Source organism: Pelodiscus sinensis, chromosome 15, assembly GCF_049634645.1.
Source record: "Pelodiscus sinensis isolate JC-2024 chromosome 15, ASM4963464v1, whole genome shotgun sequence".
Lineage (NCBI taxonomy): Eukaryota > Metazoa > Chordata > Testudines > Trionychidae > Pelodiscus > Pelodiscus sinensis.
In genome coordinates this window covers 820,265-845,226 of record NC_134725.1, presented here as the reverse complement: position 1 = coordinate 845,226, position 24,962 = coordinate 820,265, and the positions used below count along the sequence as shown (strand labels likewise).

The 24,962-nt window shown below is 52.8% G+C and overlaps 1 protein-coding gene across 1 annotated transcript in view; it reads left to right on the top strand.

Moving 5' to 3' along the window:
- Positions 1 to 24,962, top strand: part of LOC102451575 (citron rho-interacting kinase-like) — a 358,679-nt gene that overhangs the window by 122,899 nt on the left and 210,818 nt on the right. The gene's annotated exons all lie outside the window — the stretch shown is intronic.

The following is a 24,962-nucleotide window of genomic DNA, read 5'->3' as shown; positions in this document are numbered from 1 at the left end:
AGAGAATCCCAAACAGGGATGGGGTACATCTCTGTAGGCAAACACTAACTGCTGCAACACCAGGTCCCAACCATTGGAGTGTTCATTTACGAATCTGTGTATCATAGCTCCCAAAGTTCCATTAAATCTCTCCACCAGGCCATTTGTCTGGTGGTGGTAAGGGGTGGCAACCAAGTGGTTCGACTCATGAGCTACCCAAAGATGTTCCATGGTCCCTGCCTGGAAGTTAGTCTCTGAATCCGTAAGGATCTTGGAGGGCCAACCTACCCTGGCACAAATATCAGTTAGTGCCTGGCACAAGCTCTTGGCCGTGGTGTTCCCTAGAGCTACTGCTTCAGGCTGTTGGGTAGCAAAATCCATGAAAGTTGGTATAGATTGTTTTCCTCTGGGTGTCCCTTTTAGGGAAAGGACCAAGAATATTCACAGCCACATGCTGGAATGGAACCTCTGTTATGGGGAGTGGCTGGAGAGGTGCCTTGACCCGGTCTTGGGGCTTTGCCACTAGCTGGCACACCTCACAAGACTGGACATACCTAGACACTTCCTTGCCCATCCACTACCAGTGGAATGACTTTCCCAACTGGTCTTTGGTTCTGTTCACCCCAGCATGGCCAGTAGGGTGATCATGGGCTAAGCTCAAGAGCTTTTCCCGGTACTTAGTTGGAACTACCAGCTGTTTCTGGTGGGCGCAGTCCTCCTTGCACCCACCAGAAAGAGTCTCTTAGTATAAAAGTTCTCTTTCTACCACAAACCTGGACCTTTTAGCAGAGCTGAGAGGCAGTGGCTCGCTCCGAGCCACCATCCAAGCTCCCTTGAGGTTCTCATCTGCTTCCTGCTCTGCCTGGACCTGCTCCCTTGGGTCTGGAGACATCAGGTCCCTGCTGGGTTGTATACTTGGGGTTGCTTATTCTGAAAGCAATGCAGGTGATGTGGGTGCCTCTGCTGGCTGTGAACCACTCTCTGCTGGTGCACTGAGTTGCATTGCAGGCTCCGGTGGTGCCTCTTTTGTGCAGGTGCAGTTGCTGCTGCAGGCTCTGTGGTGCCCTCTGCTGCTGGTTCTGATCCTGGCACTGGCTATTCCACCTGTTCCAGCTCTTGGGCTGGTTCCACCTGGATTTCAGGAACTGGATACATTGTTGTTGCTGTAGTTGCTGGTTTGGGGTCTGGCTCTACCATCTCCATCTGGGTCTCCAGCCCTGGGGTATCTGGGGATACAGACTGGGCCCCTGCAGAAGGCTGAAGAACAGAGTTAGATGTGGAGGCCTGCTTAGCCCTGCTGCGGGTGACCATTCCCACCTTCTTAGCTTGTCTCACATGGTTGGCTAAGTCCTGTCTGTAGTGTGTGTTTGTGTTTGTGGGTTACTTGCTATGTGCTGAGCTTGTGTGTGTGTGTGTGTGTGTGTGTGTGTGTGTGTGTGTTTTGAAGGACCATGTGCTGTGGCCGGCAGTTGGAAGCTGTGAGCTTCCAAACAAGGTTTGAAATCTAGAAGTCTCTTTTCACTGGCTGAGCCTTAGTCAGGGGGCGGGGCTATCAGGAAGGCCAGCGCTTAATAAAGCAGAGAGTCAGCGACCAGGGAGCTTTATGAACAGAGGGTATGTCTACACTACAAAGTTAGTTCGAACTAACAGACGTTAGTTCGAACTAACTTTCATAGGCGCTACACTAGTGCTCCGTTAGTTCGAATTTAAATTGAACTAACGGAGCGCTTAGTTCGAACTAGGTAATCCTCATTCCACGAGGATTAAGCCTAGTTCGAACTTACTAGTTCGAATTAAGGGCTGTGTAGCCCCTTAATTCGAACTAGTGGGAGGCTAGCCCTCCCCAGGTTTCCCTGGTGGCCACTCTGGCCAACACCAGGGAAACTCGTCTGCCCCCCTCCCGGCCCCGGACCCCTTAAAGGGGCACGGGCTGGCTACGGTGCCCGTGCCAGGTGCAAGCCTGCCAGAACCCAGCCAGCAGCCCTGCACCTGGCACGGCTCGAGCCAGCCACTCGATGCCCCACAGCCCTCCCCCTCTTCCCGGGACCAGGCTGGCGGCTCCCGGGAGCTTGCCCGGGACCGCAAGAGGCGGGCACCCGCCTGGGCTAGTGCGGACATCGTGGACCTTGTCCACGATCTCCGCACTAGGCACAGGAAAGTGGCCGGCTAGGGCAGGAGAGCTGCCACCCTGGCCACCCAGGAGCAGGTGTGCATGAAAATCAAGGTGGTCCACTGAGACCCCCGACCCTGAGCCCAGAGCTTACAATGGCCATCCTGGGTCAGACCAAAGGTCCATCTAGCCCAGTAGCCTGTCTACCGACAGCGGCCAACCCTAGGGACCCTGGAGGGGATGGACCGAAGACAGTGACCAAGCCATTTGTCTCGTGCCATCCCTCTCCAGCCTTCCACAAACTTTGGGCAGGGACACCACTCCTACCCCCTGGCTAATACCACTCCATGGACCCAACCTCCATGACTTGATCTCACTTCCCTTTAAACTCTGTTTTAGTTCTAGCCTTCACAGCCTCCTGCAGCAAGGAGTTCCACAGGTTGACTCTTTGCTTTGTGAAGAAGAATTTTCTGTTACTAGTTTGAAGCCTGCTACCCATTCCTTTCCTTTGGTGTCCTCTAGTCCTTCTTTATGGGAACTAATGAAGAACTTTTCTGTATTCACCCTCTCCACCCAACTCCTGCTTTTAGAGACCTCTATCCTGTCCCCCCTCCGTCTCCTCTTTTCTAAGCTGAAAAGTCCCAGTCTCTTTAGCCTCTCTTCATATGGGACCTGTTCCCAACCCCTGATCATTTTAGTTGCCCTCCCCTCTCCCAGCCTCTCTCTTCCCCTCTCCCACCTCCTTTTCCCAGTCTCCCCCAGTTTTGTTCAATAAAGACAGATTCCATTTTTGAACACAATTTTCCTTTATTTTGTACATCAAGAAAAGGGGCTAGGGAAGGGTAAGTGGAAGGAGGTGAGGGAGGAATGGGGTACGAGCCCCCGATGGGGAGGACTGGGCTGTTTCTGTGGGCTTTTGGGGTGGAACCTCTCCTGCAGCCCCCCGATTGCCCCCTCTCCCCAGATGGCAGCCTGCGGCAAGTGCAGCCGGTCTGATGGCCGAGTGCTGTGATGTGCCCAGTGTGGGTACTCTGGGCACTCCAAGCCAGGACTGCTTTGCAAGTGGGGCACCCCTGAGAACTGTCTGTCCGGGGTGGGGGTCAGGACCCTTTAAGCGCAGCCTTCGGCTAGCCTGAGACAGCATCTCCACGCTCTAAGTCCTCCTCTGATGCCCTGCCGGCACTGCTTCCGGCCATCCTTAACCCCGGTTCAGGGTCCACTTAATGTGGACATGCTAGTTCGAATTAGCAAAACGCCAATTCGAACTAGTTTTTTAGTGTAGATCCGTTAGTTCAAATTAGCTTAGTTCGAATTAACGTTGTAGTGTAGACGTACCCAGGGAGTTTCGAGAGAAAGTTCTCCAGGTGAAGGAGGAGCAAATACGGGACTGTAATGGGTCCACCTGCTGGTGAGCGCTCCACTGCGGCCAAGTGGCACCGTGCAGGGTCCTTGCCTGGTTGTCCAGTTGCCCTCAAAGTCTTGGAACCAGGGCCTGACTAGCCCTGTCCACGGTGCTAGTAAGTATCTGCTTGTGGCTGGTCTTTGGCCACTGCGTCTGGGTCTTACCCAGATCTAGGTTCAGCTCACACTAGGAGCTAGCTGTAGTGCTGATCTCCCAGTCAGGGTATAGACCTGGCTGGGTCAAGCTCCTGAAGGGAACTGCCAGGCCCCAGCCCTGCAGCTTCTTTTATACCCCTCTGCTGGGGCCTGATTGGCTGCCAAAGAGACAGCCATTCTATAGTGCCCAGAGGACCTCTTCTCCACTCCTCCTCCTGGGATGGGGTGCAGCAAGGCCGCTAGCCTCCTGTAGGAGGTGCTGGGGTCTAGTCCAGCCCATCACAAGGACCTTTGAGGTAAGTGGCTGTCGGTAGTGTGTGTTTGTGTTTGGGGGTTACTTGCTGTGTGCTGAGCTTGTGTTTGTGTGTGTGTGTTTTAAAGGACCGTGTGCTGTGGCCGGCAATTGGAACCTGTATGCTTCTAAACACAGTTTAAAATCTAGAAGCCTCTGTTCATTGGCTGAGCCTTAGTCAGGGGGTAGGACTATCAGGAAGGCCTGGGAGTTTCGAGAGGGAGGGGGGAAAGGGGGTGAGATACACTTGCCATTCTTTAAAACCTTTAAACTAAACTATAACCAAACCTTCCTGGTTTAAATAAAAACCCTATCAATAACCTAGGTAGCTGTAGGAGAGAATGCAGGCAGAAGCCCAGCAGTAGAGTGAGGGCTATCCTGTTCACTGCATCCAGTGTAGCATGTATGATTACCTGCCCTATGGGTGGGTGGCGTATGTGTGCATTTGGTGCAAGGAGCTCCTGGCCCTCAGAGACCGCGTACAGGCTTCGGCGGCCAGGGTGGCTGAACTGGAGGAGCTGAGGGAGGCAGAGAGGTACGTTGATGAGGCTTTCTGGGTCACTGTAGAATTGTCCCACCTCCAGTCAGACAGCCCCTGCACTGTTAAAGAAGATGAAAGGCTCAGGGAAGGACAGCAGTCAACGGGAGCAGAGGGAAACCTTCCCATAGTTGGGACCCTCCTTCCAGATGTTGGGATATCCTCTCGCACTCACGTTACCTCTCCGGGGGAGGGAACTCCAGTCATTAGGAAAAGGCAGGTGTTAGTAATGGGAGATTCGACCATTAGAAACATAGATAGCTGGGTTTGCGATGACCGGGAGAACCGTATGGTCACTTGCCTGCCTGGTGTGAAGGTTGTGGATCTCTCGAGGCATCTAGATAGACTTATGTGTAGTGCTGGGGAGGAGCCGGTGGTCGTGGTACATGTAGGTACCAATGACGTAGGGAAGGGTAGGAGAGAGGTTCTGGAGGTCAAATTTAGGCTGCTAGGAAAGAGATTGAAATCCAGGACCTCTATGGTGGCAGTCTCAGAAATGCTTCCAGTTCCCCACACAGGGCCAGGTAGGCAGGCAGAGCTTCGGAGTCTCAATGCGTCGATGAGATGGTGTAGGGAGGAGGGGTTTAGCTTTATAAGGAACTGGGGAAACTTTTGGGATAGGGGGAGCCTATACAGGAAGGATGGGCTCCACCTAAACCAAAATGGACCCAGACTGCTGGCACTTAACATTAAAAAGGTCGCAGAGCAGTTTTTAAACTAAGAGATGGGGGAAAGCTGATTGATGCAGAGGAGCACGTGGATTGGACAGAGACGTCTCTTAGAGGAGAGTCTATTGATAGAGAGTCTCTAGGTTTTAGTCAGGAGGAGAGGATGGAAGAGGATAAAGTATGAGCCAGATCAGATGAAAAACATTCACCTAAAAAAAGAATCTGACATATGAGAAAAGGGCAGACAAATAAACAGTGACACGTTTTTAAAGTGCTTGTACACAAATTCTAGAAGTCTAAAAAATAAGATGGGTGAACTAGAGTACCTCGTGTTAATGGAGGATACTGATAATGGGTATCACAGAAACCTGGTGGAGTGAGGACAAGCAATGGGACACAATCATTCCGGCGTACAAAATGTATCGGAAGGACAGAACAGGTCGTGCGGGGTAGGGGCGGAGTGGCACTGTATGTGAAAGAAAATGTAGAATCAAATGAAGTAAAAATCTTAAATGAATCAATACGTTCCATATAATCGCTATGGATAGTAATTCCCTGCTCTAATAAGAATATAACAGTAGGGATCTATTATCAACCACCTGACCAGGACAGTAAAGTGATTATGAAATGCTAAGGGAGATTAGAGAGGCTATCAAAATAAAAAACTCAATAATAGTGGGGATTTCAATTATCCCCATATTGACTGGGTACATGTCACCTCAGGATGAAATGCAGAGACAAAATTTCTCGATAACTTAAATGACTGCTTCTTGCAGCAGCTGGTAGAGTAACCCACAAGGGGAGAGGCAATTCTCGATTTAGTTCTGAGTGGAGCGCAGGATCTGGTCCAAGAGGTAACTATAACAGGACCGCATGGAAATAGTGACCATAATATAATAACATGTAACATTCCTGTGGTGGGAAGAACACCTCAGCAGCCCAACACTGTGGCATTTAATTTCAGAAAGGGGAACTATCCAAAAATGAGGAGGTTAAACAGAAATTAAGAGGTACAGTGACTAAAGTAAAATCCCTGCAAGCTGCATGGACACTTTTCAAAGACACCATAATAGAGGCCCAACTTAAATGGATACCCCAAAATAAAAAGCACAATAAAAGAACTAAAAAAGAGCCACCGTGGCTTAACAACCATGTAAAAGAAGCAGTGAGAGATAAAAAGACATCTTTTAAAAAGTGGAAGTCGAATCCTAGTGAGGAAGATAGAAAGGAACATAAACACTGTGGCTGCATGTAGACTGGCAAGTTTTTCCGCAAAAGCAGGTGCTTTTTTTCTGCAAAAACTTCCGCAAAAACTTGCCAGCTGTCTACACTGGCCGCTTGAATTTGCGCAAGAACACTGATGATCTAATGTAAGATTGTCAGTGTTCTTGGGCAAATACTATGCTGCTCCCGCTCGGGAAAAAGCCCTCTTGCGCAAATGCTTTTGCGCAAGAGGGCCAGGGTAGACAGCTAAAAACTGTTTTGCGCAAAAAAGCCCCGATGGCGAAAATGGCAATTGGGGCTTTCTTGCGCAAAACTGCATCTAGATTGGCACGGACGCTTTTCCGCAAAAAGTGCTTTTGCGGAAAAGCATCCGTGCCAATCTAGACGCTCTTTTCCGCAAATGCTTTTAACGGAAAAACTTTTCCGTTAAAAGCATTTGCAGAAAATCATGCCAGTCTAGACGTAGCCTGCCAAATTAAGTGTAAAAATGTAATAAGAAAAGCCAAAAAAGAGTTGGAAGAACAGCTAGCCAAAAACTCAAAAGGTAATAACAAAATGTTTTTTAAGTACATCAGAAGCAGGAAGCCTGCTAAACAGCCAGTGGGGCCCCTGGATGATCAAGATACAAAAGCGGCGAGGAGTCCTGTGGCACCTTATATATAAGGTGCCACAGGACTCCTCGCCGCTTTTGCAGATTCAGACTAACACGGCTACCCCTCTGATACGAGATACAAAAGGAGCACTTAAAGATGATAAAGTCATTGCAGAGAAACTAAATGAATTCTTTGCTTCAGCCTTCATGGCTGAGGATGTTAGGGAGATTCCCAAACCTGACCCGTCCCTTGTAGGTGACAAATCTGAGGACTTGTCACAGATTGAAGTGTCATTAGAGGAGGTTTTGGAATTAATTGATCAACTTAACAGTAACAAGTCACCGGGCTCAGATGGCATTCACCCAAGAGTTCTGAAAAAACTCAAATGTGAAATTGTGGAACTATTAACTATGGTTTGTAACCTATCCTTTAAATCAGCTTCTGTACCCAATGACTGGAAGATAGCTAAGGTAACGCCAATATTTTAAAAGGGCTCTAGAGGCGATGCCGGCAATTAAAGACCGGTAAGTCTAACGTCAGCACCGGGCAAATTAGTTGAAATAATAGTAAAGAATAAAATTGTCGGACACGTAGATGAACGTAATTTGTTGGGCAAAGTTTCTGTAAAGAGAAATCATGTCTTACTAATCTGTTTGAGTTCCTTGAAGGGGTCAACAAACATGTGGACAAGGGGGATTCAGTAGATATAGTATACTTAGATTTCCAGAAAGGCTTTGACAAGGTCCCTCACCAGAGGCTCTTACATAAATTAAGTTGTCATGGGATAAGAAGGAAGATCCTTTCATGGACTGAGAACTGGTTAAAAGACAGGAAACAAAGGGTAGGAATAAATGGTAAATTTTCAGAATGGAGGGGGAACACCACTAGTTACCCCTAAGGGTCAGTCCTAGGACCAATCCTATTCAATTTTTTCATAAATGATCTAGAGAAAGGGGTAAACAGTGAGGTGGCATAGTTTGCAGATGATACTAAACTGCTCAAGATAGTTAAGACCAAAGTAGACTGTGAAGAACTTCAAAAACATCTCACAAAACTAAGTGATTGAGCAACAAAATGGCAAATGAAATTTAATGTGGATAAATGTAAAGTAATGCGCATTGGGAAAAATAACCCCAACTATACATACAATATGATGGGGGCTAATTTAGCTACAACTCATCAGGAAAGAGATCTTGGAGTCATCCTGGATAGTTCTCTGAAGACGTCCACACAGTGTGCAGCGGCAGTCAAAAGAGCAAACAGGATGTTAGGAATAATTAAAAATGGGATAGAGAATAAGACGGAGAATATTTTATTGCCCTTATGTAAATCCATGGAACGCCCACACCTTGAATACTGCGTACAGATGTGGTCTCCTCAAAAAAGATATACTGGCATTAGAAAAGGTTCAGCGAAGGGCAACTAACAGGATTAGGGATTTGGAACGGGTCCCATATGAGCAGAGATTAAAGAGACTAGGACTTTTCAGCTTGGAAAAGAGGAGACTAAGGGGGGATATGATAGAGGTCTATAAAATCATGAGTGGTGTGGAGAAAGTGAATAAGGAAAAGTTATTTACTTGTTTCCATAATATAAGAACTAGGAGCCACCCAATGAAATTAATGGGCAGCAGGTTTAAAACAAATAAAAGGAAGTTCTTCTTCACACAGCGCACAGTCAACCTGTGGAACTCCTTGCCTGAGGAGGTTGTGAAGGCTAGGACTAAGAGGGTTTAAAAGAGAACTAGATAAATTCATGGAGGTTAAGTCTATTCATGGCTATTAGCCGTGATGGGTAAGGAATGGTATCCCTAGCCTCTGTTTGTCAGAGGGTGGAGATGGATGGCAGGAGAGAGATCGCTTGATCATTACCTGTTCGATTCACTCCCTCTGGGGCACCTGGCATTGGCCACTGTCGGCCGACAGGGTACTGGGCTGGATGGACCTTTGGTCTGACCCAGTATGGCCATTCTTATGTTCGTATGTTTTTAATCTGGTAGGCATGTTGGGGCAATGCCACATGTGGTTTCCACCTTAGGGCTCTGAAACAGCAATGGGCATGTTCAGCGGTGAGCCCCATCCTAATTTTGGCCTCTTATTTAACAAGTCCATAAAAAGTTCATAATTATTTGTGTGTTCCCCAGGCATTTCAGCTGCTACTTCTGTTAAGGGTTCACTGAGTTGTGATCTGAGCTCCATCGTGTACTGGTCTTTTACAATTCACCAAGGCTTCTGCATTATCTCCTACCTGGTACACCGGGTATTTCTTGGTTTGGGGAGCATTCATTGGAGCAGGGTCTTTAGTCAGTGTAGTTGGAGTGCCCAACTTCTTAGCTTTGTCCAGTTCATCGTCTAACGAATTCATTTCTACTTCCACCTCCACACACTTTTGCTTTTCCTCTGCTTCTAAGTGCCTTGTCTCCACTTCCACTTTCTTTTCCAAATGCTTTTGCTTCTCTCTCTCTTCTGCTTCTAAGCACCTCATCTGCAGGAAGAACTCCATCTCGGCCTGAGTTAGAGATCTGCCTCCCATAAGGACACTCTCCCACCCTGAAGACAGTGGTAGGGGAGGGGCATGGCTGCCACCCTCTGCTGCTGCCCCCACAACTTTACTTTCCCCTGGCCTCACAGGGACATTCTCCTGTCCCTCCACCTCGTTGTATGAGTTTTCCCTGGAGGTGGACTTCTCTCCCTAATATGAGGCTGTTTTCACCTTGGTGTGTCACTTAGGGAAAGTTCGTTGTTCCAGGGCTACTCTGCCCAACCACAAATGCATGCACTGGGCTGCTGCAGTGCCCTACTCTAGCCTAGCTGTCCAGTTGCCCCGAAAGCTAGAGGGAAAAAAAAACACCACTGTTTGGTTTGGACTCTCTGGCTGTGCAAGTTTAACCTTCTGTGTACCTTTTCCCCCATCAGGCAGCAAGAGAAGGGAAAAAAGTCCCAAAACTTCCAAACAGCAAAAGAGGAAAAAAAAGTGTCCTTTTAAAATCCTGAGGTTTGTGTTCCTGGTTCAAAATGATCCCACCAGCACTGCCACCATGTCAAGGTTGTTCCCCATTCTGGCACTCTGAGTGCAGAAGGTGGGGGCTCGCAAGAGACCTTAAATACCTTGCCTCTGTATGTTTCTGCTTAAAAACTCCCCAAGGTCACAGATTCCCTGGCCTTGGGAGATAGGTTGCCACCACCAAGTGTAAAAAACCCTTCTTAGACCCAGGAAGAAGCACTTGAACTTCTTCCAGAGGGGTACCCCCAAGCTCTTTTACCACAAGAGAGCTTGAAGGAAGAAAAAAAAAGAGAAAACTAACTGCAGTCTCTGAGGGTATGTCTACACTACCCTCCTAGTTCGAACTAGGAGGGTAATGTATGCATACCGCATTTGCTAATGAAGCCCGCGATTTGAATTTCCCGGGCTTCATTAGCATAAGCGGGGAGCCGCCATTTTTAAATCCCCGCTGCTTCGAACCCCGTGCAGCGCGGCTACACGGGGCTCGAACTAGGTAGTTCGGACTAGGGTGCCTATTCCGAACTACCGGTACACCTCGTTTCACGAGGAGTAACGGTAGTTCGGAATAGGAACCTAGTCCGAACTACCTAGTTCGAGCCCCGTGTAGCTGCGCTGCACGGGGTTCGAAGCAGCGGGGATTTAAAAATGGCGGCTCCCCGCTTATGCTAATGAAGCCCGGGAAATTCAAATCCCGGGCTTCATTAGCAAGTGCGGTATGCATACATTACCCTCCTAGTTCGAACTAGCGGGGTAGTGTAGACATACCCTTAGTTCTTGAGTTATCTGGTTTTACACTGGACTTCTGCCTTTGCCTTAGCATGGGCTTCTCTCTTTGTCTTGCAATTTATATCATTCTGCCAAGCACAAAGTGCTCTTCTCATTGATGAGCTGCTCAATTTCAACATCATTCTCATCAAACCAGTCCTGATGTTTTCTGGTGTGGTAGCCTATCATCACAGTTATTAATGATTGCTGCTTTCAGCTGGCGCCAAGGTTCATCAGAGTTTCTGGAAGAAACTGAAGGAAGCTTTTCTTCTAATACTGCTTGGAAGTGGTCATGCTTAATGGGATCCTTCAGATCTTGAACCTGCAGCTTGCACCTGCTCAGCACTTGTCATTGATCAGCTTGCACCTGCTCAGCACTTGTCACAGCATTTCCGCTGTGTCAGAAAGATAGAAAATATGGCAAAAGACCGCCTTGGCTTAACCACGAGATCTTGCATGATCTAAAAATAAAAAAGGAGTCATATAAAAAATGGAAACTAGGACAAATTACAAAGGATGAATATAGGCAAACAGCACAGGAATGCAGGGGCAAGATTAGAAAGGCAAAGGCACAAAATGAGCTCAAACTAGCTACAGGAATAAAGGGAAACAAGAAGACTTTTTATAAATACATTAGAAGCAAGAGGAAGACCAAGGAGAGGGTAGGCCCTCTGGTCAGTGAGGAGGGAGAAAAAGTAACAGGAAACTTGGAAATGGCAGAGATGTTTAATGACTTCTTTGTTTCGGTCTTCACCAAGAAGTCTGAAGGAATGCCTAACATAGTGAATACTAGTGGGAAGGGGGTAGGTTTAGGATATAAAATAAAAAAGAACAAGTTAAAAATCACTTAGAAAAGTTAGATGCCCGCAAGTCACCAGGGCCTGATGAAATGCATCCTAGAATACTCAAGGAGCTGATAGAGGAGGTATCTGAGACTCTAGATATAATCTTTGGAGAAGGGCAAATCTAGTGCCCATTTATTAAAAGGGAAATAAGAACAACCCAGGAAACTACAGACCAGTTAGTTTAACTTCTGTGCCAGGGAAGATAATAGAGCAATTAATTAAGGAATTCATCTATAAACACTTGGAAGGTGGCAAGGTGATAGGGAACAGCCAGCATGGATTTGTAAAGAACAAATCATGTCAAACCAATCTGATAGCTTTCTTTGATAGGAGAACAAGCCTTGTGGATAAGGGAGAAGCGGTGGATGTGGTATACCTAGACTTTAGTAAGGCGTTTGATACGGTCTCGCATGATATTCTTATCAATAAACTAGGCAAATACAACTTAGATGGGGCTACTATAAGGTGGATGCATAACTGGCTGGATAACCATACTCAGAGAGTAGTTATTAATGGTTCACAATCCTGCTGGAAAGGCATAACAAGTGGGATTCTGCAGGGGTCTGTTTTGGGACTGGCTCTGTTCAATATCTTCATCAACGATTTAGATATTGGCATAGAAAGTACGCTTATTAAGTTTGCCGATGATACCAAGCTGGGAGGGGTTGCAACTGCTCTGGAGGATAGAGTCATAATTCAAAATGATCTGGACAAATTGGAGAAATGGTCTGAGGTAAACAGGATGAGGTTTAATAAAGACAAATGCAAAGTGCTCCACTTAGGAAGGAACAATCAGTTTCACACATACAGAATGGGAAGCGACTGTCTAGGAAGGAGTGTGGCAGAAAGGAATCTAGGGGTTATAGTGGACCACAAGCTGAATATGAGTCAGCAGTGTGATGCTGTTGCAAAAAAAGCAAACATGATTCTGGGATGCATTAACAGGTGTGTTGTGAGCAAGACACGAGAAGTCATTCTTCCGCTCTACTCTACGCTGATTAGGCCTCAGTTGGAGTATTGTGTCCAGTTCTGGGCACCACATTTCAAGAAAGATGTGGAGAAATTGGAGAGGGTCCAGAGAAGAGCAACAAGAATGATTAAAGGTCTAGAGAACATGACCTATGAAGGAAGACTGAAAGAATTGGGTTTGTTTAGTTTAGAAAAGAGAAGATTGAGGGGGGACATGATAGCAGTTTTCAGGTGTCATAAGGAGGAGGGAGAAAACTTGTTCATCTTGGCCTCTGAGGTTAGGATGAGAAGCAATGGGCTTAAACTGCAGCAAGGGAGGTTTAGGTTGGACATTAGGAAAAAGTTCCTAACTGTCAGGGTGGTCAAACACTGGAATAAATTGCCCAGGGAGGTTGTGGAATCCCCATCTCTGGAGATATTTAAGAGTAGGTTAGATGGTGTAGACAGTATTTGGTCCTGCCATGAGGGCAGGGGGCTGGACTCGATGACCTCTCGAGGTCCCTTCCAGTCCTAGTATTCTATGATGGCTCGAGAGAAGTACGCCAAATGTGATCTCGAGCATGAACTATGACCTAATCGAGAAGATGCTAGTACTTTGAACGTGGGTGTCTCCAAAATGTTTTGAACTTGTCCTTTTGTCAAAAAAGGGTGTTTGTGATTGTAGCCAGCTTGGCTTCCCGGAGGGGTTCCTCCTCCTCTGAGTCAGTGGGCAGCCACTCCGCCCCACTGCACTGTCCCTTTAAGCCAAACCCATGTCACAAGTCCATGCCCGGCCTTGTTTCAGGCGGGCCGCACACAACAAAGTCTGCTTAGCTATGCAGGCCCAGCCCTAGGGTAGGCAGCAAGTCCACAAAGCCCCTTTTCAGGGATAGGCCAGGCCCTGGTTCAGGGCGTGGCAACGAACAATCCATGAGTCAGTTTATAACTCAGCCAGGCCCTTGGTTCAGGGCGTGGCAGCAAAGAAGTACATGCAGTCTGTTTCTAGGGACTGGCCAGGCCCTGGTTCAGGGCATGGCACCAAGCAAACCAACAGATCAGGTTTGGGGGCTCCTTGTTCAGGAGGGGTGCAGGCTAATCACCTGTGGCAGTGGAGAGGGGGAGACTGCCACCCAGTAGGTGGGGGGGGGGTGCAGGCCCACCCACTCCACTGCGCCCCGGCCCAGGACCCTAGGAGTAGCAATTCTGGCTGCTACGGGCTCAGCAGGGGCTCCAGCCTGAAACGTGCCGGCCTTGGGGCCTTTAACAGCCGCCACTAACCCCTGGGCCACTTCCTTTCTCCCCCTCAGCTGGTACCTGGGTTTCTGGCGGCGTAGGCAGGGAGTCCAGAGTGGTCTCATCCCACTGGGGTCCCAGTGGCTTGCAGGTCTGCGGGGCTCAGCCGGTCTCCTGGTGCAGGCGTCTGGGCCAGTCCACAGGGTCTCTGTCGGGGTCTCGGGCCAAGCCTCTGGCCTTGGCAGCAGCAGCAGCTTCTCCCGGTACCTGGGCAGGGGCTGGGGCATGGAATCAGGCTGGCCCTCGGGTTTCTTTACAGGGTCTGCTAGGGTAGGTGGGCTGGGCCAGGCCTCGGCCTCCCAGATAGGGAGCAGGTAGTCAGCCTCTGGCCACAAGAAGGTGGGAGGACCTGGCCAGGTCTTAGTCCCAGGCTCCCAGCCCTGAGCAAGCTTCTGGCCCCTCTGCAGGCCCAGTCCTGACGGAGTCCACCGGCTGCATTTTTATAGCTCTGGCCCCGCCCCCTGGCTTCTGGTCAGGGGGCTGGGCAGGGTCAGCCGTAGCCCAACATGGTGGTTGGAGGGGTTCCTCATCCTCTGCCTCAGCAGGCGGCCACTCAGCGCCCCACCCCATCAGGCAAGCAGTGCTCGCCCTATTGCCGAAGAAGGGGGACCTCCGCGACCTAGGGAACTGGCGTCCCGTCTCGCTCCTCAGCACGGACTACAAGGTCGTAGCGAAAACCATCTCACTGCGACTGCGGTCCGTGCTGGCGGACGTGATCCATCCCGACCAGACCTACACCGTCCCGGGCCGTAGTATATTTGATAACTTGTATTTGGTCCGGGATCTCTTGGAGCTTGGGTGTAGGGACGGCTTGTCGTTCGCCCTCCTGTCCCTGGACCAGGAGAAGGCGTTCGACAGGATGGACCACGGGTATCTCCTGGGCACCCTGCAGGCCTTCGGCTTCGGGCTCCGGTTTGTGGGTTTTCTCCGGGTGCTGTACGCCCTCGCGGAGTGTTTGGTCAGGCTCAACTGGACCGTGACCGAGCCGGTCAGCTTCGGGCGGGGGGTACATCAGGGGTGTCCGCTGTCAGGCCAGCTGTACGCTCTGGCGATCGAGCCCTTCCTCCGTCTCCTCCATAGGAGGCTGACGGGGTTGGTGCTCCGAGAGCTGGAGCTGCGGCTGGTCCTGTCGGCGTACGCCGATGACGTGCTCCTCGTGGTCCAGGACCTGGGCTACCTGGCGCGGGTGGAGGCCTGCCAAGCCATCTACTTGGCAGCCTCCTCTGCCCGGGTCAACTGGGTCAAGAGCTCTAGCCTGGTGGTCGGGGATGGGTGGCGGGCCGGCTCCCTCCCGCCCGAGCTTCAGGCCATCAGGTGGAGCGCGGGTCCGCTGCTCTATCTGGGCGTCTATTTATCCGCCACGCATCCTTCTCCACCGGAAAACTTGCAAGGTTTGGAGGCCAGGGTGGGTGAGCGGTTGCGGAGATGGGCAGGACTGCTCCGGTGCCTCTCCCTTCGCAGGAGAGCGCTGGTGCTAAATCACTTGGTCCTGTCCATGCTCTGGCACCGGCTCAATACCCTGCGCCCGGCCCCGGAGGTCCTGGCCAAGCTCCAGAGGGCAGCTTTGGAGTTCTTTTGGCCAGGACTGCACTGGGTCTCTGCAGGGGTCCTGTCCCTCCCCCTGGATGAGGGAGGTCAGGGCCTGGTCTGTGTGCGCAGCCAGGTCCGGACCTTCTGCCTCCAGGCCCTGCAAAGACTCCTCTTTAGTGCAGGTAGTCCGGCATGGGGCACCTTGGCGCGCGCCTTCCTCCGCCGCCTCCGAGGGCTCCGATACGACCGGCAGCTCTTTTTTATCCACCTGAGGGGTCTTCCGCGAGACCTCTCAGAACTGCCGGAATTCTACCAGGACCTCCTCCAGACCTGGAAGCTGTTTTCGGCGACCAGGTCCGTTGTGGCCTCCGAGGGGGCAGACCTCCTCGCGGAGCCCCTGCTCCACAATCCAGCCTTGTGCGTGCAGGTGGTGGAGTCTCCCTCGGTGCGCCGGAGGCTGATCCTGGCAGAAACCACCATGGTCGGAGACCTCCTGAACTACGACAGGGGGGACTGGGTGGATCCCCAAGCACTCGCTCAGCGCATGGGGCTCTCGACCCCTTCCTTCCCCCTCCTTTTTAGTTAGCCCCCTTGCACATTGCACTCCCCCCCGACGGCCCCATAGTCCCCTTCTGTATCCCAGTGCATCCGGAGGAGCCGGCCCCCGTCCTGCACCTGTTACCCGACCCCCTGCCAGCGCCCTCCTCCTCTGCTTCCAGCCTTGCGGGGAGGAGTGGCCGCTGGCCTCAAACCCTCTCGGGTCCCTTGCTTGTGCCCTATCCCTGTCAGTGCCCCTCCTCCCTGCAAACAGTCAAGCAGGAGGGAGCGGCTGCTTCCCCCCCCCCGCCCACCTTTGCATCCTTACCACTCCCTCTAGCGCCCCCTCCCACGCAGTATCTTTACAGAGAGGAGTGGCTGCTAGTCCCTTTGGGTATGCCTACACTACCCCGCTATTTCGAACTAGCGGGGTAGTGTAGACATACCCTTTTCAGTTTCCCCATGAGTGCCCACCCCCTATCAGCGCCCTCCCTCCCTGCCAATAACTTGGCAGGAGGGGGTGGTTGCCCCTCACCCTTCCCTTCCCTTCCCCTCCCTCCGCCCCTTGCTTTGCACCCTCCTCCTTTGCCTATAGCCGGCAAGGAGTAGCGGCCGCCATCCCCCCTTCCCGGTCCCCCTACTCCCCACAAGTGTCACAGCCCCCCTCCCCAGCTTCCATCTTAGCGGGGAGGAGTGGCTGGCACCTCTCCTCAACCCTTCCCTTCCAATTGACCCCCCCCCTTATCCCCCCCAAGAAGAGTGGATGTCCGCCTTCCCCATTTTCCCTTACTGGTTCCCACTCCTCCCCTGCCGACTCAAAGCCGGGGAGGAGTTCTCCTACCCCCTCCCCACAATTCCCACCTCCCCCAGCGCCTGCCCCCTTCCACCATGATGGAGGAGGTTCTGGCCTCCTCCCTTAACCTCACAGGTCCCAAAGGTCCCCCGGTGCCACTGACCCTGTCAAATGCTGCGGTTGACCTCCTGACCCCTAACCCGGGCCCCGCGCCTGCCACGGCCGATGTCCCCCCTGATATGGGTGGACCCTCTACCTCGGCCAGAAAAAAAGGCCGAGGGGGGAAGAAGGGCAAAGGCCCAGCCCGGAAAGTTAAAACTCCTGCGGCCACTGCAGCCCAGCCATCTACCGCAGCCCCTCCTTCCCCTGCTGTTCCCCTCACCGGCTCTGGGGGTGATCCACCTCCAGCCCCCAGAGCGTACACCCAGGTGGCCGCTGCCGCCCCCCCAGTGTGCCGCCGCATCATCAGCCCCGACCGCCGCCTCCAGCTCCATCCCTGGTGGCCGAGGCCCCTTTCCCACCGTGACCAGGAGGCATGGAGTCCGTTGCCTCCAGGTCGCCGCCTCGCCCCACATCGAAACCTTGTGGAATGAGGAGTAACGGTAGTTCAGACTAGGAAGCCTAGTCCGAACTACCTAGTTCGTGCCGCGTGTAGCCGCGCGGCACGGGGTTCGAACGAGCAGGGATTTAAAAATGGCGGCGCCCAGTTTATGCAAATGAAGCCCGGGAAATTCAAATCCCGGGCTTCATTTGCAAGTGCGGTATGCCTACATTACCCCGCTAGTTCGAACTAGCGGGGTAGTGTAGACATACCCCAGGTGAGGCCCGGTGCTTCCTCTGCCAGGCGATGGGGCATGTTCGGAGGGACTGCCTCTTGGCCTGGTCAGGGGAGGCGTCTGGGCCCCCCGGGGCCCGGGAGGGCGCCGGCCCTACCACTGCCAGCCCCCCCCGGTAGTCCGGCCTCTGCGGCTGCCCCTCCTCTAACCGACGGCGTGCCCGAGTGAGCAGGCGGGCCCTGCTTCCGCTCCATCCAGCACTGCAGGGCCCGAGGAGGAGAGGGTGGCTCAGCCGTTGCCGGGCGAGGGAGAGGGCTCCCCCCAGATGGAGGTTTCCCTCCCCCCCGCTCTCCCTCCCCTGCCTCAACGCCCCTCCCAAGATCAATTGCGCCCCCCCGCCTTGCCCCTGCCGACCAGCCCTCCACCTCCGCCTCAGAGGGCTGGACGCTCGTCGGGGGAAGCGGAGATCCCGCCGTTTGCGGACTCAATCTCCCCCCTCCGATGAGGAAGGTGGGAAGGCCCCCCTCTGTAAGATCCCGAGGGGGGCCAATGCTGCCGAGAACTCCCCCGACGAGTGACAGCAGGAGGCGCCGGCCGAGGATGCCGTGGCAGCGCGGGGGGACGACATCGTTCCCCCTGCGGAGCCCACTCCTGAGGAGGCCTCGGGTGGAGCTCCTCCAGGCCTGGTACCAGCTGAACCCCCCGCAGTCACCACCGAGGTAAGTGTCGCCTCGGCGGTTGGCGGGGAGTGTTCCGGGGCTGAGGGGATGGAATTGAGCTCCATCTTCGAGGAGATCGAGGCCCTGGGTCTGACCCCGCTTACCCAGGGGGATGACGGCCCTCCACCAGCGGGCCTCGGTCTGGGCGATGCCACTGTGGCGCCGCCCCCTCCTCTCCCTGACTCTGACCCTCACCCTATGCCCCCGGTGGTCGACCCCGTCCTTACACTTGGGGCACCTCCTGGTGCTACCCACCAGCCCGAGCACCGGGGCCAAAACTGTCGAGCCTTTAGGGGCGACGACCGGTGCCGAGCGGCCGGGTCTCAAGCCTGGGGTCCCCCCTTCTTCTTTGGATGGGGCAGGACAACAATCCACCCTTCCTGTCCCTGCCACCCTAGTTCCCACTGGGGAGGCGCCGCAGCTCGGTGGCCCAAACTCGGGAGACCATCCCTCTGACCCTGCCCGAAATGCCCATTCCCTTTCCCGTCCCAACCCTTCCCTCCCCCCTGCTCACGCCCTTGGTCCCGACCCTGCCCTTTATGAACCTGTTTGCAGCCCCAAATCCCCTTCCGTTCCCGATCCTTCCCCCACCGTTACCGATGCTTTCTTTCCTACCCCTGACCCATTGCCCGGCCCTGAGCCCGCCCCTCTTCCCGCCCCTGCTGTGGAATCCGCTCCCCCGCTATCTCCCCCACAACCCCCCTCCGTTCCCGCCTCCGTTGTGATGCCTGTCCCTTCCCAATTGCCCTTACATCCCTCTATTACTGCCACCCCCACGGGAGCGGTTTCGTTCCCGTTACCTGCAGGCGGCTCTCAGGGGGTGGTATTTGTGTCCCCAATTCCCAGTTCCATAGGAGCTGCTCTGTTCCCTCCGCCACCCCTTCCCTTGCTGTGGGTCAGGACCGGGCAGTGCGGTGCCATCATTCTTGGCGCCGCGCCGTAGCTCGGACCCCAGTTTGCCCGTCTCTGTGGCCCGCGAGGTCCTTCAGGGTGCCCAGACAGAGGAAACGTCCGGTACCCCCTCAGCGCTGGGGGCCAAGCTCCGCCAATTCCTTGCGGAAACCCGCGGGGCTAAAGGGAAGGTGGAGCGCGCCCTTCGGCGCTGGGGGGACTTCCATTCTATCTTGGGGGCCACAAGGGCCCTCTTGCAGGAGGGGAGAGGGACCAAGAGGTGGGACATCGCAGCCTACGGCGGGCCCACAAATTCCATGCAAATTCCAAATCTCCTCGCCTTCGGGTCGGGGAGCGGTCTGTTGCAAGGCCTGCGGGAGGCCGACGATCACCCCGCCCATGAGGATCCACCCCAGCCCTTGCCATGAAGTACACCACCATCGCTACGTTGAATGCCTGGGGCTGTAGGGTGGGTCTCCGCAGGAGCCGGGTGCACTCCTTCCTTCGGGAGGGGGGGTACTTGGTGGCTTTCCTGCAGTAGACCCATATGACTCCAGCTGTCGAGGCTGGCTGGCGGCTGGAGTGGGGGGACGGGGTGCATTTTAGCCACTCGGTGCTCGCTCGGCCGGGGTGGTCACCCTGGGTATGTCTACACTACAGTGCTAATTCAAACTAACTTAGTTCGAATTAGTTAATTTGAACTAAGCTAATTCGAACTAACGCGTCTAGAACTAAAAACTAGTTCAAATTAGCGTTTTGCAAATTCGAACTAGCATGTCCACATTAAGTGGACCCTGAACCAGGCTTAAGGATGGCCGGAAGCAGTGCCGGCAGGGCATCAGAGGAGGACTTAGAGCGTGGAGATGCTGTCTCAGGCTAGCCGAGGGCTGCGCTTAAAGGGACCCGACCCGCACCCCGGACAGACAGTTCTCAGGGGTGCCCCGCTTGCAAAGCAGTCCTGGCTTGGAGTGCCCGGAGTGCCCACACTGGGCACATCACAGCACTCGGCCATCAGCCCGGCTGCACTTGCCGCAGGCTGCCATCTGGGGAGAGGGGGCAATCGGGGGGCTGCAGGAGAGCTTCCACCCCGAGGAGCCCGCAGAGCCACCCCAGTCCTCCCCATCGGGGGCTCGTACCCCATTCCTCCCTCACCTCCTTCCACTTACCCTTTCCTAGCCCCTTTTCTTGATGTACAAAATAAAGGACAATTGTGTTCAAAAATGGAATCTGTCTTTATTGAACAAAACTGGGAGACTGGGAAAAGGAGGTGGGAGAGGGGAAGAGAGAGGGTGGGAGAGGGGAGGGCAACTACAATGATCAGGGGTTGGGAACAGGTCCCATATGAAGAGAAGCTAAAGAGACTGGGACTTTTCAGCTTAGAAAAGAGGAGACGGAGGGGGGACAGGATAGAAGTCTCTAAAAGCAGGAGTTGGGTGGAGAGGGTGCATCAAGAAAAGTTCTTCATTAGTTCCCATAAAGAAGGACTAGAGGACACCAAAGGAAAGGAATGGGTAGCAGGCTTCAAACTAGTAACAGAAAGTTCTTCTTCACAAAGCAAAGAGTCAACCTGTGGAACTCCTTGCTGCAGGAGGCTGTGAAGGCTAGAACTGGAACAGAGTTTAAAGGGACATGAGATCAAGTCATGGAGGTTGGGTCCATGGAGTGCTATTAGCCAGGGGGTAGGAGTGGTGTCCCTGCACAAGGTTTGTGGAAGGCTGGAGAGGGATGGCATGAGACAAATGGCTTGGTCACTGTCTTTGGTCCATCCCCTCCAAGGTCCCTAGGGTTGGCCGCTGTCGGCAGACAGGCTACTGGGCTAGATGGACCTTTGGTCTGACCCAGGACGGCCATTGTAAGCTCAGGGCTCAGGGTCGGGGGTCTCAGTGGACCCCCTTGATTTTCATGCACACCTGCTCCTGGGTGGCCATGCTGGCAGCTCTCCTGCCCTAGACGGCCACTTTCCTGTGCCTAGTGCGGAGATCGTGGACGAAGTCCACGATGTCCACACTAGCCCAGGCGGGTGCCCGCCTCTTGCGGTCCCGGGCAAGCTCCCGGGAGCCGCCAGCCTGGTCCCGGGAAGAGGAGGAGGGTTGGGGGGTATCGGGTGGCTGGCTTGAGCCGTGCCAGGTGCAGGGTCTGCTGGCTGGGTGCTGGCAGACTTGCACCTGGCACGGGCACCGTAGCCAGCCCGTGCCCCTTTAAGGGGTCTGGGGCCGGGAGGGGGGCAGACGAGTTTCCCTGGTGTTGGCCAGAGTGGTCACCAGGGAAACCTGGGGAGGGCTAGCCTCCCACTAGTTCGAATTAAGGGGCTACACACCCCTTAATTCGAACTAGCTAGTTCGAACTAGGCTTAATCCTCGTAAAATGAGGATTACCTAGTTCGAACTAAGCGCTCCGCTAGTTCGAATTAAGTTCGAACTAGCAGAGCGCTAGTGTAGCGCCTATGAAAGTTAGTTCGAACTAACGTCCGTTAGTTCGAACTAACTTTGTAGTGTAGACATACCCCCTGTTCTCCCCTGCCCTACGGCCCGAGGTGCTGGGGACCGCTAAGGTTGTCCCAGGCCGCCTGCTGCACGTCCGGGCCCGCGTGGAGGGGCTGACGTTGAACTTGGTCAATGTCTACGCCCCGAACGCAGGCCCGGACCAGGTCACCTTTTACCGGCAGGCGGCCACCTTCCTCGGCACTCTGGATCCTCGCGAGTGCCTGGTCCTGGGTGGAGATTTCAACACCACCCTCGATGACCGGGACCGTGTAGGACTCGCGAACTGCTAGGCTGCAGCAGACGTCCTCAGGGAGATTGTGGACCATCACTCCCTGGTGGACGTCTGGCGAGACCACCACCTGGATGACAGCACCACCTTTGCTTACGTCCGGGTGGGGGACGAGCGGTCGAGTCACTCCCGGTTGGATCGCATTTACCTCTCCTGGTCCCATCTGGCATGAGCCCACTCCTCCAGCGTCCGGCCAGCCCCGTTCACGGACCACCATCTGTATACCCCGCCCCTCCCTTCCTGCAAACCCTCCATCCCTTTTTAATCTGGCCCCTTTTTATCGTGCTTTCTAACCACGCCTAGAGAACATCTGTACACGCTCGTGCTCCACCCTCTGCATTTCCCCACCCTCATGTCCCGCCCCGATGCCAAGTGGCAGGACTATCTAAGACCCGTAGAGGGTGGGGGACCCCCATGGGCCAGCATGTATTCCACCCTATTTCCGCGGCCCATCGGGGACATTAGTTGGCGGCTCCTTCAGGGAGCCGTGAGCATGGGTGTGTACTTGGCACGGTTCACCCCTCTCCTGGACAGCTGCCCCTTTTGCAGCGTGAGGGAAAACCTGGCGCACGCATATTTGGAATGTGCCAGGTTGCAACCCCTATTCCGGCTCCTCCAGAACCTCTTATTGCGGTTCTGGCTGCACTTTTCCCCTCACCTCTTCATTTACGCACACCTTATCCGTGGCCCCACAAAATTGCGGGACTGCCTCGTCAATCTCCTCCTGGCCCTGGCTAAAGCCACCATATACAATACCAGGAGAAGGATGTTGGATGAGGGGGTTCCTTGCGACTGTGGGGCCTATTTCTGTTCCTCCCTTGTGTCACGTATCCGAGCAGAGTTCCTCTGGGCGGCGTCCACTGGCTCCCTTGACAGCTTCAAGGAGCAGTGGGTGCTGTCCGGGGTTCTCTGCTCGGTGTCCCCATCTGGTTCCCTTTTTTTACACCTGTGACCTGCACCCCTTGAGCCTTTTGTCATTATTTGTCCCCCGTAACCAGTTGGACATGGGTCCAGTTGTCCCTCCTGCAAGGCTAGGGGAGGGGCTTTTAGAACGTGGGCGGACTTTGGCCGCCCACGGTCCCATGTTATCAAATAGAGCCCCACTACAGTGATAAGTTCATGTTCAGCACACTTGGTCAGGAGCAGGATTCCATTCGAGTTGCTTTTGCTAACTCCTTCTTTCCTAATTGTTCCTTTCCACAGGTCTGAGTCTCGTCCAACACGTGCCTTGAAATCCCCCAGAAGAATGATCCCATCTTCTTTAGGGGTTTCCAATAAAATGGTTTCCAGCTGAGAGTAGAAATCTTCCTTTACATCCTCACCGGTGTCCATTGTTGGTGCATAGGCGCTCACAATACTTACCTGTTGGTTTTTGGTGAGCCTAAATCGGAGCGTCATAAGCCGCTCATTGATGCCTACTGGCAGCTCAGAGAGGCACCTTACGAGCTTCTTCTTTATAACAAAGCCTACTCCATACAATCGAGGTTCATCTAAAGATTTTCCCTTCCAGAAATAGGTGTATCCTCCTTTCTCCTCCCTCACCTGTCTTTCATCAGCTCTTCTAGTTTCAGACAAGGCAGCAATATCGATGTTAAACCGATTGAATTCACGAGCAATGATAACTATGTGTCGCTCTGGTCGGTCACTGTCTGACTTGTCCATCAGGGTGCATGTGTTCCAGGTTCCAAAGTTGAAAAGTTTCTTACGTTTTCGACTGCTGGGGTGGTGATCCTGCTGGATGTGGCTATCCAGCCAATGGGAAGAGGGAAGACTATTTTAAGGCACTTTTTCTAGCCCCCTCCCCATGTGGGGTGAGCAGAGTGGGCCCTAAAGAGGACTGCTCAGTCATGGGTGCAGCAGCCGAGATGCTCAACCTGCCTCAGTCCTCGAGCAAGACGACTGAATCACACACCCACCACCTGCGTGTTGGTCTGTGACTAGGAATTTCCAGATCTCACTGTCCTCTTCCCATCGCCACTCGCTAATCGCCACCAGACTTTTGACTTGTGCAGGTGCTGTTTTCCCAAAAACTGGAAGACGCCTGTGCGGGACTTCTTTTAAAGTGGGGAGATGGGTGCACAACAGTCACCACACTGTCCTTGACAGATAGAGGGCTAGAAACCAATGGCATGGACACCATGACAATTGGAGATCCTCTATCTGCTGCAGCCTTCATCCACCTTCACAGCTGCTGTAACATTACACAATAGTTTCACCTCCATTGTGCAGTTATCCTCTGTCTGCTCTGCCATTGAGGGCTTTTTGGTTCACGCTTTGTCTGGAACCTTGCCCATGATGGTTCTGTCATGGGTGACCCTAAGGGAGCACATGACTCCAGGCAGCATCGCTCTCAGGGTCATTGGAACACTCAAGCCTCTCCACCACTTACAAGGTGATGATCCATGGAGAGGAAAATCTGTGATTAAACCATATTTGAATCCATAAAACTGAGCATCATCAAAATGGACAGTTAGCAGTTAGAGCCTTCAAGGAAACATGGAATCCAACTAGCCTTTGTTCTATCAGTAGCTAAGAAAGCTAATGAATGAAGGAGATGGAGTCATTTCTCATTCTACTGTTTCCCAGGCTAGTTGGACAGTTATGGCTGTCAGTAATCAGCTGAGGGAGGTTAAAAAGGGGGAAAGGATGATTTTGTTAAAGCACAGGAATGTGACTCAGAAGTTCTGGGTTCTATTTTTAGCTCTGTTATGTGATCCTGGCCAACCCACATGATTTCTCTGGGAGAGGGATAATACCACTTATCTCAGTGTTTTTCTGCATATGAGTTCATTCATGTCGGTAAGCTCTGTGAAGAACCTGAATGGAAGTTTTCAAATGTATTACAATATGATTGTAATAGTGCCACCACTAATTCAGAAAAAGCTTTTCTATTATTTTTCAATTAGGGCATCTATCAAGTCTTCAGTGAAAATATAGATAATTGCCTGTAGCAGATGTTACCAGAGTGTGAATATTTTGGGAGAACTAATTGTGTGTTCTTTGCATACATGAGAGTTTGTCAGAGCAAAAGTTTGCTAAAGCATTGGTCAGACTGGCTTCCTAGCAAGTTTCCAAGGTTCAGAACTAATCTGTATGCAGTGAAGCCAGTGTCAGTTCCTTTGATGTTTA